Source organism: Mastomys coucha, unplaced genomic scaffold, assembly GCF_008632895.1.
Source record: "Mastomys coucha isolate ucsf_1 unplaced genomic scaffold, UCSF_Mcou_1 pScaffold12, whole genome shotgun sequence".
Classification (NCBI taxonomy): Eukaryota; Metazoa; Chordata; class Mammalia; order Rodentia; family Muridae; genus Mastomys; species Mastomys coucha.
Genome location: NW_022196894.1, coordinates 35,664,133 through 35,679,598, shown reverse-complemented (window position 1 = coordinate 35,679,598; position 15,466 = coordinate 35,664,133). Strand labels below are relative to the sequence as shown.

General features: G+C 45.8%; 1 protein-coding gene and 1 pseudogene across 1 annotated transcript in view; both read right to left on the bottom strand.

Annotated features, from left to right (window-relative positions):
• Nucleotides 1–15,466, bottom strand: part of Fstl1 (follistatin like 1) — a 54,419-nt gene that overhangs the window by 27,818 nt on the left and 11,135 nt on the right. The gene's annotated exons all lie outside the window — the stretch shown is intronic.
• Nucleotides 1,551–5,906, bottom strand: LOC116085892 (annotated as a pseudogene).

Here is a 15,466-nt window from a genome sequence, read left to right as displayed (position 1 = left end):
GGGGGGTCTATAAAACCTTGCCACTGTGAATGCAAAATGGAGCCAAGGGTTCTGGGAAGGAAGGCAAGCAAAATCAAGGAAACAGATGCTTAATTAGCATCCAGGTCTCTCCAACTCTCCATTTGCTTCATTGTTTCCGTCTTAAAACAGAACTTTCTAACAATGGCTTTGGGCCTTTTGTCAGGCTGTCTGTTAGAGCCCTGCAGAATAGCCTGTGCACATATGGCTTATCTCAAGCAAGTGGCTTGCATACTTTGGCTTCCCACAGACCCACTCTCAGAGAACAGTTTTCATATTAAATGCCATTTAGGAATTGAAAGTTTCAGTTATACAAGATGAGAAATTTCTGCAGACTATGGTATTTTGTGAACTATACCGTACTGGCTGTTTTTAATTTGCCAAAAGGGGTGGGGACCTTAAATCTTCTCAGAGCAGGCACACAATAGTATCTATACTTAGAGTAATAGATGTATTAATTTACTTGGTTGTATATGAGTAAAAAAAAAACAAGATTTTTTTTTTTCTTGTCTCAAATACATAATGTTTTGTGTATCAGTCAAAGCTTAGTCTGCCTGGTGAAGCTTCCTAGCATAGAACACTTATCTATTTGAAATTAGCCTAGTAGATCCACACAAGAGATTCATTCTTTGTTCTTCAGCTTTCAGCCTAAGGTTTGCACACTTTAATAGCCAACGTGGGGCATATACATAGTTCTCCAGGCTTCCTCAAATTAGGAAAGTAAATCGCTTAAATGTATCTAAACTTAGATCTGATGAATGCCATATTAACTAAAGAATGATGACAGCACATGCCTGCAATTCCAGAGCTTGAGAGGAAGAGGCAGGCAGATCAATGTGAGTTCTAGGCCAGCCAGAGCTGCACAGAGAGTTCTGCCAGCCAGAGCTATAGCATGAGGACCCAGCTGGCTATGGTAGTGAGCACACCTGGAGTACCTCCAGTTATGAGTGAGGGAGATCACCTGAGTCTAGGGCTTCCATACTCGCCTAGGAAGTAAAATGACATTGCCTCAAAACAAGCAAGCAAGCAAGAACAAACAAAAAAAAAAAAACAATGAAGATAACAGTCTGTGACCTGCAGGACACAAGGAATATAGCATAACTTTAAAAGGAACTGAGGGCATGGCCTCCATCTTTGAGAGGTTGTGGCCTCAGGAAGGTTGAGAACCACAGCTCTAGAGGAAACAACAATGGATACCAAGTGGGCTGATTCCATTGGTGAGGAGCCTGCTGGAACTTCCTACCTCACAAGGATGCTACTAATTAAGTTTTAGTTCTACTTATATTTGCCTTGTATGAAAAAAGGGGAGGGGGAAGAAAGAGAGAAAATGGCTAACGGAAATTCACTGGAGATTCACAATCTCTTTTCCTGCCAGGAACCTGTCACTGAGGTATGTCCTGCACTGCCAGGCCTCACATTTACTCTGCATTCATGCTCCAATTATTTCCACATGTAGTTCAAGAAAAATGGTTGACCGAGAGTCTCGTTTTCTTTCTTCTTCTTTTTTTTTTGTAAATTCCTCCATACCTAAATTCCCAATTCTCTCAATTCTGAGTGGTGAACACTCCAGGGCAGCTGACTGAGTGGTCCCAGACAGCCAGTTTTAGAAACATCCCCTGCAGCGACAGCCACATCTCCATGAACATCCCTGCTTGCTCTCTGTCCTCCATCCCAAGCAAGCTGTCTCCCGGGCTTCCCCAGCCAGGAACCAATTAGCATTCACTCTTCCGAAATCTCAGTGGAATGCAGAGTTCATTGTTCTGATTTGGTGGGAGGAAGGAGAAAGGTGGATAAAACCAAGAGCCATCTTGCTCCCTGCTAGTCAAGTCAAGCAGTATTTGGGTGGTTGCTAGCAATACACGATTGCTAGGGAAGGAACTGGCTGTGGAAAAAGAGCCACGATGGCTTCCTTGATTAGGGAATAGCTCACTCTACTCCTCACACTTATCTGCAGCTTAATTCCCAGTTTGCACAAGGCTCCCCGCCTTAGTCACTGTTCTATTGCTGTGATGAGACACCAAGACCAATGCAACTCTTATGAAAGAAAACATATAACTGAGGGCTCACTCACACGTTCAGAGGTTTAGTCCACAATCATCGTGGCAGGCATGCGTGGTTTGCAAGCAGGTAGAGTGACTCTGGGTTTGGCACAGGCTTTTGAAACCTCAAAGTCCACCCACAGTGACACACTCCCTCTGACAAGGCCACATCTCTTAATCCTTCTAATTCCTTCAAATAGTGTCACTCCTTCATGACAATATTCAAATTTATGAGTTTATGGGGGCTATTCTTATTCAAACCACCACAGTTGCCTATTCTGAAGAGAAGCCATTGTCCTGCCAATTGGTTCCCATGATCTTTTACAGGTTGGCTGCCAGACTCTCAGCTACCGGCACGTACTTAGACACATTAACAAGCGCACAACATATAATCTTTTCCTCTCTCTTATGTGACGTCACTGTTTAATGAGGCCTTGCCATCCTTGGCCTCACTGCTCTTCCTTCTAGGCTCCTTGACTGTAGAGAGTAGGGTGAGAGTCCTGTGAGTAGAGTAAGCGGCCAGGGCAGATTAAAGGTACAGCGTAGACTAAAGTACTAGGCTCCTGAGTTATTTCATGTTGAACTGCAAGTGTCAGTGTTATGAGATACTGCTAGATGCTTCTTTGACCTTCAGATGGGCAGAGAATGTCTCATGAGACCAGCTTAAACAAAACAAAACAAAACAAAAAACACCATCACCATGCGGGAAGTCTGCTTTACTGTCCGCTTGTCCAAATTCTTCTTGTCCTTCAACATTTAGCTCAGGCTGTGTAATATGCAACTTCACCCTCAATGAACCTTTCTTTTTGATTAGTGAGAATTCCTCTTTCCTTGTCTGACTTGCAATTCTCCTCTATATGAACCTATTTAAAAAAAAAAAATTAGTTGATTGTATATATTCTTTCCTTTCCATCGGAGCTTTCTAGGGGACACAGGTTAAGTTTTAGGGTTCTTTTCTAGACCCTAGTATATCAACCATGTCACCCAGTCAGCCTTAACTAAAAGAGAAAAGGGGCAGACTTGAGTCGCATAAACCTGGGTTGGGGCAGCAAAGCCTGGTGACAGTAACAACTCCTCCCCTGGAGCAAACACAAGCATGAATTCTTCTGTAGAAAGAGTCCAAAGATCCCACTTGTCTCCACCAGACCATCAACATTTAGCCTGAAGTTTTACCAATCTGGGATGGTCTGAGACCCACAAAAGACACAGTGTGTATCTCTGTGGGCACACATAAGTGGATAGGCGGCTCTCGAGGCAATGGGAGGCTGGAAGAGCTCTCAGCTGCGTCTTTTGCCTATGTTGAATGTATGCTGTAACTGAGATATGCTGAACGGATAAGAAAGGAGAGAAAGAATATGGCAGAAGTCAAAAGTGGGGCTGCAGGATACACAGTCAGGCTGAGTAAAAGCAGCCTGACACCACAGTGTCTTAGTCATTGGCGAAGCAGAGGCAAAGAGGAACAAGTGAGACAAAGCAAGAGATACAGTGACTAGCTATTGGCACAGTTGTTTTGTGACCTCTTCCTATGGACCTTTCCCCTTCGGTATCCTTTTTTTTGTTTGTTTGTTTAAAAGGTCAAGATTTTATTGTCTTCATAATAAAATCGGCTTAGAACTGGATCACTTGGCCCTTTCTCTTCTTGTCACCTCCCAATTCAAAATGCTTGCATCTCTTTAATAGCCAACATCCTCTTACATCTGCAGTTGGGCTCAACACACTCCAGTCTCAGCACAATCTTCTTTGTAGTTTTAGCCTTTTTGTGGAAAATCGGCTTAGTCTGCCCACCATAGCCACTCTGTTCCCTGTTGTAATGCCCCTTTCCCTGGGCATACAAAGAATCCTTGCCCTTCTTGTACTGTGTCACCTTGTGGGGTTGGTGCTTCCCACATTTCTTGCAGAAGGTCCGGTGGGTCTTAAGAACATCCACCATGTTCGCAGGAGCGCTATCAGCTCAGAAAGCCGTTATCCTTGAACTTAGACCTTGTCATGGTTTGAATGTGCTTGGCCCATGGGAAGTGGCACTATTAGGAGGTGTGGCCTTGTTGTAATAGGTTTGGCCTTGTGGGCAGAAGTGTGCCACTGTGGGAGTGGGCTTTGAAGGCTCCTAGTGCTCAAACTCTGCCCAGTGTGGAAGAGACCCTTCTTGTCTGCAGAAGACAGTCTCCTTTTGGATGCCTTCGGATCAAGATGTAGAAGTCTCGGCTCCTCCAGTACCATGTCTGCCTAGATGCTGCCATGCTTCCCACCATGATGTTAATGGACTAATCCTACGAAACTGTGGGCCTGCCCCAGTTAAATACGGTCCTTTATACGATTTGCCTTAGTCATGGTGTCTCTTCATAGCAATGGAAATCCTGAGACAGACCTGAAACAAGACTTGCTTTGCTCTGGCAGAACATTTGGGTCGCCTGGCTCCTGGCAGAAGGTTTGAGGCTTGGCTCCCGGCACTCCTCTCTGGCTCATGTGCTATCCTGGCAATGGGCTGGAATTTACTGGAAAGAGAATTGGGAGAAAGGGCCCATACTTAGCTGGACCTATGTAGGGTGATTTCCCTGGGATTGGGTACTGTCAACGGGATTGCGATGCCCAACCGAGACTGAGCTCATTGGTCAATGGTATGGGCTGGGGCTAGTGGGATGACAAGGAGGTCAGATATGATGAACAAGATGGAAGCAGGAGACCTGGTGTAGTTGGGCGACATGGAGAGAGAGCCCTGGGAATCTTTTGGGGCTGTGTCAATATTCCAATATCCTAACAAACATTTTTTTTTCCTAGTCTAAGAGTGCTGAAGGGGTTAAAACTCAGAAGCTCCCAACTAAATGAAGTCTCCATATGTGTGCGGCTCAGTAGGGTTCTAGGAGAAGCAGACAGATGTAATTAGAAGTACTCAGACACTGTGTTGCCATGGAAACTGCTGGCCAGGAGGAACCTGGAGTCCCAGGAATAGTCTTCCAGGGAACTGCCTGAGGCAGGTGGTACTCCTCCAGGTAGCTTGCCTGCTTCCAGGTTTCCAGGCTCCTGGGTCACGCCTGTTTTCCTCCTGTTCCCTATCCCACTCCTGATGCTAAATGAACCAATGGTTCCCTTCAGTGGCAAGGAAGGATGTGTTAAGTTGTTAGAACAAAGTTCTCTGCGCTGTCGGCTTTTGCATCGGAGGCCAAGGGCCAGGAAGGGAGGCCTCAGGCTCCATTTCTGTTTTATGACATAGCCAGTAATTCTGGGAAGATCAGTGATACAGGACAAACAGGAAAGCATCTCTGGATGTGGCTTTCAGCCGCCTATCTTATCCTCTGAAACCACTGAAAGTAAAGGGGACCTTTCATGTAGCTCCAGGCAGACGCAGCAGGCACAAACTATGACCGCAGTGGCATTGATGATGAGGTCTATGTGTGTGTGTGTGGGGGGGGGGCGGGCGATTATTTTACAGAGAAGAAACTCTAGCCCGATGTCCGAGGGTTCCCAGAAACCCAGCTACAGATCTGGGAACTGGATTTCAATGAGACATATAGAAACTAAAAAAACCCAAATGGAATTTTTTATGAACTTAGAAACAGCAAGGAATCTAAGAAATTACTACTCAGGGCATGGACTGCCTCTTGCAGCCTCTGCTTCAACAGTCATAGGATTCTTAGAGGTCCTGCTACTAGGATGCTGGGAGATTGGGGCGAGGAACCACCTATCATGGGAAATTAGGGCAAAGTGGCTGCTTACCCTTCTAGATGTTATTGTTACAAATCTACCCCACCCTCTCCCACTTATTGGCCCTGGCATTCCCCTACACTGGAGCACAGAACCTTCAGAGAGCCGAGCAAGCCTGGGGAGAGGGGAGGCAACAGATGTTTGTTCTTGTTGTTTTTGTTTGTTTGTTTGTTTGGAGGGGAAACTGGGAAAGGAGAAATCATATGACATGTAAATAAAGAAAATATCTAATAAAAAAAACCAAATCTCCTTTGCTTTTCTATCTTTCTTTTTTTTTTTTTTTTTGGTTTTTCGAGACAGGGTTTCTCTGTATAGCCCTGGCTGTCCTGGAGCTCACCCTGTAGACCAGGCTGGCCTCGAACTCAGAAATCCACCTGCCTCTGCCTCCCAAGTGCTGGGATTAAAGGCGTGCGCCACCACGCCCGGCTCTCCTTTGCTTTTCTAAAAAGGCCATTTCATACATTGTCACCATAGGAAGATGGTGCTATGAACTGCTTCCTGGTAATAAAGTGGTCAGTAGTTAATCATTCCCAGTAGGGGGGGGATTAATAAATCTCTCTTGTTGAAGGGACATTTCTTAGGGGTATATTTTTGTACAGTCCTTAAACAAAAGCAGTGGTTCTGGGATCCTGCGGTTAGGAAGTACAGGGAAAGGTCAGAGAACCCCAAGAGACCAGCAGACATGATTGTACTTTAGGCATAATAGATACAGACTGAGCATCTGGGTCAGCCACAAGCACAGTTAGAAAATTGTAGGATGGTTAGAGGGTAGGGCCCACCCAGGATGCATCTTCTAGTGTTTTCCCAGATGCTGGCAACCCCAGCCATCTATCTGGTAGGGGTTTCCAACAGTTAACGTACACTGGTGGTGGCCCTGAACTCTACTCTGGCTTTAGACTGGAAGTCACTGAGCTCACATTCTCCTTTAACCTGTACTTATGCCCAGAGTCTCAGACTGGAAAAGTGGGGTACAGGTCTCTGAAAAGTTTAGGACTGCCCCAAGATTTCTGTGATAATAAGGGATACTTATGACTTACCAGGACCAATTTATAGCCACTGATCTCTCTGCTCTGCCAGGTGGGAAGATCTGGCAGTTCCCAGGTTTTTAACAATTAGGTTTAGAGAAATATCAATCTTTCAAGAACAAATTAAGAGCTATATAAAACCAGTTCCTGTGGAAGAAGGTAAGGCTCTAAACACAAATTAATCTTTGAATAATGCTTATTGCTGTCCAAGGTGAAATGAGTAGACTCCGTTTCAAAGACAGTAATGAAAAAGGGGAAATAATCAAACAGTAAAATAACACACAGACAGACAGACACATACATACCCCCTTTCTCCCTCAAACCACTATGTCCATGTGCTGTAGGCTCAAAGGAGAACAAGGCACATCTCATGTCTGAATAGCTTGTAGTTTAGGTTTGAAGTGAACATACATGTGGGTTTCAAGCAACAGAAACACCTTGGTCTGATGATGGTGACTCAGGACTATGCACAATCAGTGCAATCTATGGCTAAGTGATGCTGTAGCTCAAATCTGAAATGTCCTCCCACCCCAGGCTTGTGAATTAAGCCTTTTAAGTTTTCTGAACTTGGCTGTTGGCACTGGGTTGAAGGCTGCGGATCCATCCCTTATGAGGTAGGGTCTGGCCAGGAATTAGGTCACTAGGAGAAGAAGGCCTTTGAAGATTAGACCATCCCTGTTTGCTCTTCTTGTCTCTGCTTCTTGGTTGGTGGCTGTGATGAGGAGGCCCAGGAGCAAGTACCCAGCACGAGGGACTTGGCCACTCTGGTCACCATGCCTTCCTTGCTATGATGGACTGAACTCTTTCTGAAAGCCTGGGCCAAAGCAAACCTCTCCTCCTACGTTGCTGCTAGAATGTTCTAACGTGTCAGGTAGGTTTGCTCACCAGAAAAGCAACCAACATAACTGACGGTTGTCGGGACGACAAACAACGGAATACCAGTCTCAGATGCAAAGTCTTCTATTAATTTAATACTAGCCACTTTTCTAAAAAGCCAGAGGGAGTGCTTTGCAAAAACAAATAAAAGCTAAAGATTTATTTTAAGCTGTATTTCCCAAATGTTACCGTTTCAACATGTAACCAGTATTAAGAAATCTTACATATTTCTCATACTATCTTTTGACCTAATTATATATTTTTAAATACATTTATTCTCTTTTCTGACAATTTCCCACCTGAGCATAATGCATCCCGTTGTCTTTACCCTCCCCCCAATCTCTTATCACCCCGACCCTCCACCACCCACATTAACATTCCCAGTTCCCATAAAGTCCCTTTTGTATATTCACGCCGGGCAGTGGTGGTGCACACCTTTAACCCCAGCACTGGGAGGCAGAGACAGAAGGATTTCTGAGTTCAAGGCCAGCCTGGTCCACAGAGTTCCAGGACAGCCAGGGCTATACAAGAAATCCTGTCTCAAAACAAACAAACAAACAAAAGTAATGAATACCTAGATTTTGCAGCCGGCAGGTGTCATGGGCACAGAAGCCTCACTTTGGCTCTGCTTTCAATGTTCGAGGTCCAGGTACTCCAGCATTATGTTGTGTCCAGAGAGTGGGCACAGCAGGCAAAGGAGCTTGCTGCCAAGCTCAGTGTCCTGAGTTTAATCCCTGAGCCCACACTGAAGAAGGAGAAACTTGGCCAACAAACTGTCTTCTGACCTCCACACACATGCCATCACAGACATGCCAATCTTTCCCACATAAGGAAATGAAATGTATTAAAAAAAAAAAAAAAGGTTTGTTATTTCCTATGTTAGACTTTGAACAGCTTAGCTCACAACAGGGATCACATAAGTAATGGGCTAAATAAACTACGTATTTGGAGCTTTCCCAGACAATGAGAAGGATAAATCCTGTCAGAACTTTTTCTCATCATTTTCTTGGTTAGATTCTCGTGTGCTCTCACTCTCTTTCTCCCTCCCCTTCCACCTTTTTTCTTTTTATTTATTTATTTTATGTATGTGAGCACACTGTCTCTGTTTTCAGACACACCAGAAGTGGGCATCAGATCTCATTACAGATGGCTGTGAGCCACTATGTGGTTGTTGGGATTTGAACTCAGGACCTCTGGAAGAGCTATCAGTGCTCTTAACCACTGAGCCATCTCTCCAGCCACCCTCCTTCTCTCTCTCCAACCTACACACGAGCGCGCGTGTGCGCGCGCGCGCGGGGACACACACACACACACACACACACACACACACACACTGCTGTTAGTGTTTAGAGACTAAGCCACTTAAAACACACACATTTTATTATTGAAACACTTCTGCCTTGCATTGTTCCCTTGGAGCAGGTAGGAAGAAAGAACTGCAAGATCTACATGTACTAGCTAATCGGACCAGGTCTCAGCTGATGGAAAGCCTAAAGAATGACTGGGAGGTATTTAGTACCATTGTACTAAGGTCTACTTTTTTTTTTGGTAGGAAAATCCCATGAGTCCCCTCAGGCTGTATCAACAGTGCACAAAGACCTCCTTTTCTGTCGAGAAGGGGTAACAGAAGCTGCACTCGTTTAGCTGTTATGGCCGGATTTGCATTTATGGAACAAATATATCCCAAGTACTTTGTAACAGGATAGTTCCTAAAACCACCCACCCTTTGTTTTAAACCGACTGACACTGGAGAAATGCCATCTAGTTAACTGCTTTGGGTTACTCTCAGGGACTTCCAACTCCACCAAAAGGTGGAGTGAGGTGAGTCAGAAAACCCCTGGTCTGTGGGTCAAATGTAAGAGAGTTTGGAAAGCCTGGGTACAGGTCAGTTGGGGCTTGGGAGGTGTAGCTCCCTGCTCTCCAGGTCTCCATTCAATGCTGTTCATGGTGTTGGGGAGTGGAACTTTTCTGCAATCAAGGGCTTTCCCCTTGAGATCTGAATGTGTTCATCCAGCAGCGTTGAATGTGATTTGCTTCTCTGTTGGGAGCCACTGCCCTACAGTTGCCAGGACACAAGAGCGCAAGCGCAGGAAGGATCCCCCGAAGTCAGGGTCTCAGTACTCGGCAAAGTTAGGACAGAAAGGAACGTGTGGGCTACGGGAAGAGAATCACCAACACGAATGTAATGCTTAATTCTACAGTTCCGGGGGTGTTCACTTCCTCTGGGAATGGTGCCCACTTATAGCAGAACTGCTGAGCATGGAAGTTAGAAACCAAAAATGTTTAAGACTCAGCCTCTGCTAAAAAATGTCAACTTCTTTAGGGCCTGAAAGGATTAGAATCCAGGGGTCTGACTGAGCAAAGTCGTCACTGCTAGGATACTCAAGGTTAAACGAAGCATGGACAGGCAGGTGTTATCAACCACTGTCCTCGGCACAGGAGACACCCGCAGACTCTGGCACAGAGATGGTGATGTTGGGACACAATCAAAGGCAGGGCGCCACAATCCCTCGGACCGCAGCTGCCTCATGTACTGTTCAGCCCGTGATACTTCAACAAGTACCTACTAAGCACACATTATTTAAAAGACACCGTTGGTGCATGAACAGACAAAGCCTCTGCTTTTAAGGTGTATGCACCCTGGAAGGTTGGCTAGTAAACAAAAGCAAGCCCATTTCACACCGAGATGCTGGGGGGAGACAGGTATGGGTTACGGAAAGCTGAGAGAGAAGAGATCCTTACTGGGTACACTTGGTAACATCTGAGCTGAAAACGGAAGGGAAGGAAAGTGCAAAGCAGGGTGGGATTTGTCATGCTCCCAGAATGAGGCCAACATGACCGCTGGTACAAGGCACAACCGGAAGAATTGGGGGCAAGGGCCCAGAGCCACTGAGAAAATAGTGCAGTAAGAGAAATGGAAGGCACTGCACAGAGAGTGACGTGTGTGGACGGGGCTTTTATAAAGACGGCTAGGGCTGCTGAATGGACAAACAGAACATCTTAGGCTGCTCCTGTAGTAACGAGGACGTGGTATGATGGTGGCTGGGACTGCCGTGGTGACCATGGCAACAGAGGAGAGTCCACGAAGACGACATACTCTAACAGCAGAGCCTGTAGAAGAATTTGCTAAGAGCCTGGAGAATGGGTAGTGAAAGTTAAACACCAAAGAAAGCTAGATGTGGTAGCATACGCCTTTATCCCCAGCACTTAGGAGGGGTTTGGATTAGCCTAGTCTACATAGTGAAATCAGGTCCCCTAAAGCCCCTGTCTTAATTCTGAGAAAATTCTTGAATAGTTTTGCTTGATACCCCAAATATCCAGAGGTAGGCATGGACAGAGAACCATGCGGATGCATAGACCCAAGTCACTCCCAAAAGTCTCTTCCCTTGGACTAGCCCAGGGCTCCAGACAGGTCTTATATCAGCTCCACAGAATGGGTACCCTGAGACCCAGGGTTGGATTGAGATAGACTCTGTACCCTGGAGCACTAACTAGCCTTGAAATATTCATGACAGCTGGGCTCATGCATAATCCCAGCATTTGAACGCTGAGGCTGGAGAATTGCCTATGAGTTTGAGGCCAGCCTGAGCTATGGATTGAATATATACATTTCTAAGAGGAGAATCACCATGGAATAGTTCATGTTTTGAATACTCTCAGCCTTAGAAATCCTTAATCTTTGTTTCTCCCTTAAAGGGAATGTCATAGCTTTCTGAATATGGCTACTGTCACATCTGATGCCACATGCTGGTCGCCTAGAGCCTATAATAGTATCTAGTTACCTAGGAATCAAACACATGCATACTACACACTCGCTAGCATATGTGCGTGAGCACACATCCACACACACACACAAACTCACACTACAAACATAAATACACTCCCACTATATACACAAATGCACTCACACTATATATATGCTTGTGCACACATATTCACCACACACACACTACAAACTCATACCACAAACACACACATACTACAAATGCACACACACATGCACACACACTACACTCACATTCACACACACCCTCACACTACAAACACACATACACTCACATTACAAACACACAGACACATAGCCAACAAGCCAACCAACACAGAAAGCAAGCCCTGCCCCACGCCCCAGCAGAAAGAAGACATTTCTTATAAAAACCAGCCACCTGGGAATGAGGTCTTTAGATCCCAGGTCACTGTAACTCGAGTAAGCACAAACTCCAAATGGCAATGCCACTTACACTGAGCAAAATGACAACATCACCTGTAAAAATAGCCCAGTCAACCAGGGCCTCATCCTGTGTGGAGATCAGGCTCCTAGTTAAACCCCCCCTTCAGTGGAACAACTCAAGCAAGGCGTGAGGAGCCTTCTGTTTGATTAGATGTGTAAAGGGATTCTGAGGAAAATGCAGTGTCCTAAGCTATAAAATGACCGAATCAGTTCAAAGTCCTCTAACATTATTTGTTCTTATAGGATTCTGTATCACCACTGAGGATTTTAGGGGGCGTCTTAAAAATGCCTAAAATCTCAAATGCAACACCCAACAAAAAGTTCCATATCTCATACAGATCAAATTATACATGTCCTTAGTAGAAAATAAAGACTTTTTTTTCCGGTTGAATTTCTAGGAGAAACTTGTTTACTTTATACTTTTCCTGAAAGCAATACAGTCCCTTAAAAATTAGGAAATTGTATTAAGAAATAAGGCACTGGAGAGAAGGCTTAGTTAAGAGTGTACACAGCACCGGGCAGTGGTGGCGCATGTTTTTAATCCCAGCACTTGGGAGGCAGAGACAGGTGGATTTCTGAGTTCGAGGCCAGCCTGGTCTACAGAGTAAGTTTCAGGACAGCCAGGGCTATAGAGAGAAACCCTGTCTCGAAAAAAACAAAAAGAGTGCACACAGCTTTTTCAGAAGACAAGAGTTCAATTCCTGGCACCCACATCACAACCAACTGTAATTCCAGCTCAGGGAACTGATGCCTCTGACACATACACACATACACACACACACACACACACACACACACACACACACACACACACTAATTAATTAATTAATTAATTAATAATGAAAGCTTTGAAAAGAAATAAGCCTTGGCAACCCCTAAAATAAGCCAGGCTGGGTCTCCCATCCTCAGTAAACCAATCAAAAACAAGTAATAGTAGAAACAGAAAGGAGAAGATTTATTCACTGTGGCCACATTAGGAAAAGTGCCACCCCCGAGTTCATCCTCAGGATCCTAATGGTTTAAACAGAGGGTATCATAAGGTGTGCTAAGTAGTCCAGCTAAAGGTGTGGCCCCCATCACTGGCTCTGGACACTCCCGGAAGGGGTGACAAGTTGGAAGAACTGTGTTGAACCTCCTTCTAGGACACAAGCCCTCCCCCCTCTGGCTGGCACCAGGCTTCTGCCTTTGCTCTTTTCCAACATGAGCTTCCTGGAACACTTTGATTCTCTTGGGGTCAGTTGTTTCAATAGGATAGCCCAGGGTGGGGCACACATGTGGAAGTCATTCCTGCCACGACAGTCACACAGTGAGGAGTGAACTTACTACATTCAATCTTTACTAAGCCCCTGGATGCCAGCCCTCGCTCTCCTCCATCTACAGTCCAGAAGGGAAATTGAGGAAGCCAAAGTCAACAGGAGTTCCTCGGTGGGGTTTTTCTTGGTTCTTAGCCAGCCTGTGGTGCACTGCAGGAATCTTGGATGAACAAGATGCAGACACCACCGACTGATGCAGAAAGAGAAAGCCCTGCCTTTAAAATAAATGCCTACCCATGAAATCTGCTTCCCCGCATGCCTGTCAATAGGCAAAGCCAACACAGGTTAAGACAGGAAAGGAAGTGGCAAATGAAGGAGACGCGAGAAAACGACAGAAAGATGACCTGACCCGGCACATTCACATTCCAAAAATTCTTGGGACTAGAAGAGCCTGCAGTTTCTGGGGTAGCCTGGCCCCGCCCTAATTGATGGTGGAATCCTAGCTACAGCATTTTGAGAAGCCTGAACCAGCAGCCATTTGTGAATGAATGGCTGCAAACATTTGCTTCTCTCTAACCGAAGGTTCTGTGAGCCAGGCTAGGCCAGCAAGAAGCTATGAAGCTTCCTGGGCCCTCAAGATAGAGGCTGTCAGTCAACGGACTTCGGTGTCTGTGCTCACTGCCAACATATGTGCATCTGCTCCACTAGATATAGCTGCTCCAGCAGACATTCTTCCCATATCAGTACCACCCTACAATTTAAACCATCCACTGATCCCTGGGACAGGAACCAGGAATTCCCCTGGGCTGGCTTTGAGTCCCTTATCCATTTTCTTGCTTTCTTATAAATGCTGTGCCTCAGGCATCACTCCCTCTCCAAACCTTAGTTGGCTTAACTAACTGCAGATGTTTTGACCATTTTTGGTTAAAGCAGAATGACTGACCGCCTGAGTGAACGACATGAAGTTCACTAGCAGTTAAGTTTCATAATCACAGAAGATAATAAGCAGGGTGCCTCGGCTTAGACGGCATGACTGTATACAGAAGCCAAAAGGTACAACAAAGTGCTTAATCAGAGGAAATCCCGATGCACATCGGCCCCTCCCCATCAGTTTCCATAGGAATCTGCTGTTGAGGAAAGTCTTACTCCAAGACGTCCACAGACGGCTTTGTTTCCTGAGGGGTGAAATTTAAGCCAGAGTGTATGTGTGTGGCTGTGCAAATGTGTGTACATACACGTGTACAGTTCTAACCTGTACAGGAACCTCTGTTAGGAAGGATGCAGACACTGCATGGCTAGCTCCTATTCATGGCCAGGAGGCAGGGCAATAGCACCTCGCTGTGTACTAGGGCCTGGAATCAGGAGCCAGGGTACCAAGCACACTAGTGGGCTGAAGCATCCAGACTGGCCTCACCTTGCTTACTAAGGTCACTGGATCTCAGTGTTGATGGCAAAGACAAAAACGAGTGCCTAACACAGCCACAAACACTCGTTGCTGACTCACAGATCAGGGCCAGGGGATGGAGGCAGGCCATTCATCAACACATGTTCAGGAGCTCCTAGATCCTGGTCATGGGCTAGGCAACATGGCAAGAGGCAAGGATTCCAAACATTTCCACACAGCTACTTTTTTTGTAAGCCCTTTGCAATACTGCATCTGAAGGAAAATGTGAACGTTTACAAAAGTCGCAAGAAAGTTGGTTTTGTCACGAAAGTCTTCGGAGTTTGGATTGATCTTCATTCTGTCACCATCGCTGTTGCTTTTAGATCCCTCCCTAAATCCCAGGGAAATCTGGGATATTCCAGCCCCCACCCTGATTCCCCACCCCAGTGTTGATGCACAGTTGCCATTTGAAGTAGAAAAACCATATGACTCATATCTGAGGAGTAATCAGGACTTGGGATTGCAGGGCACAAAGATACTTGAGGCACAGCACTCTGGACTTCGATGGTGCACTCAATACCTAAGAGGGGACCCAGGGGCTTCTTGCCTTCCTTCACTCTGTTTTCTCCGTCCTTGGCCAGCCTCTTTTTCCCATGGCTCCCCACAGATGGGAAATTGAGGTAATAGCTAAACAAATATCCTACTTCTACGTTGTTGATCCAAAAATGTGAGGATTTATAGGGATAGATTTTACACGGCGGGCCACTCCCACTCTTTTGGGGGATGAGAGGTTAAATGTTTGTCTCAGTCCTCACTTGGGGTACCACTGGGCTATTCATTCCTGCCTGCCTTCTCTGGCCCAAGATGGAGGGAGCTTGCTTGAAGCTAGCTCCCTCCAAGGACAATAATCTCAGCCACGGGGGGGGGGGGGGGGGGGGGGGGGG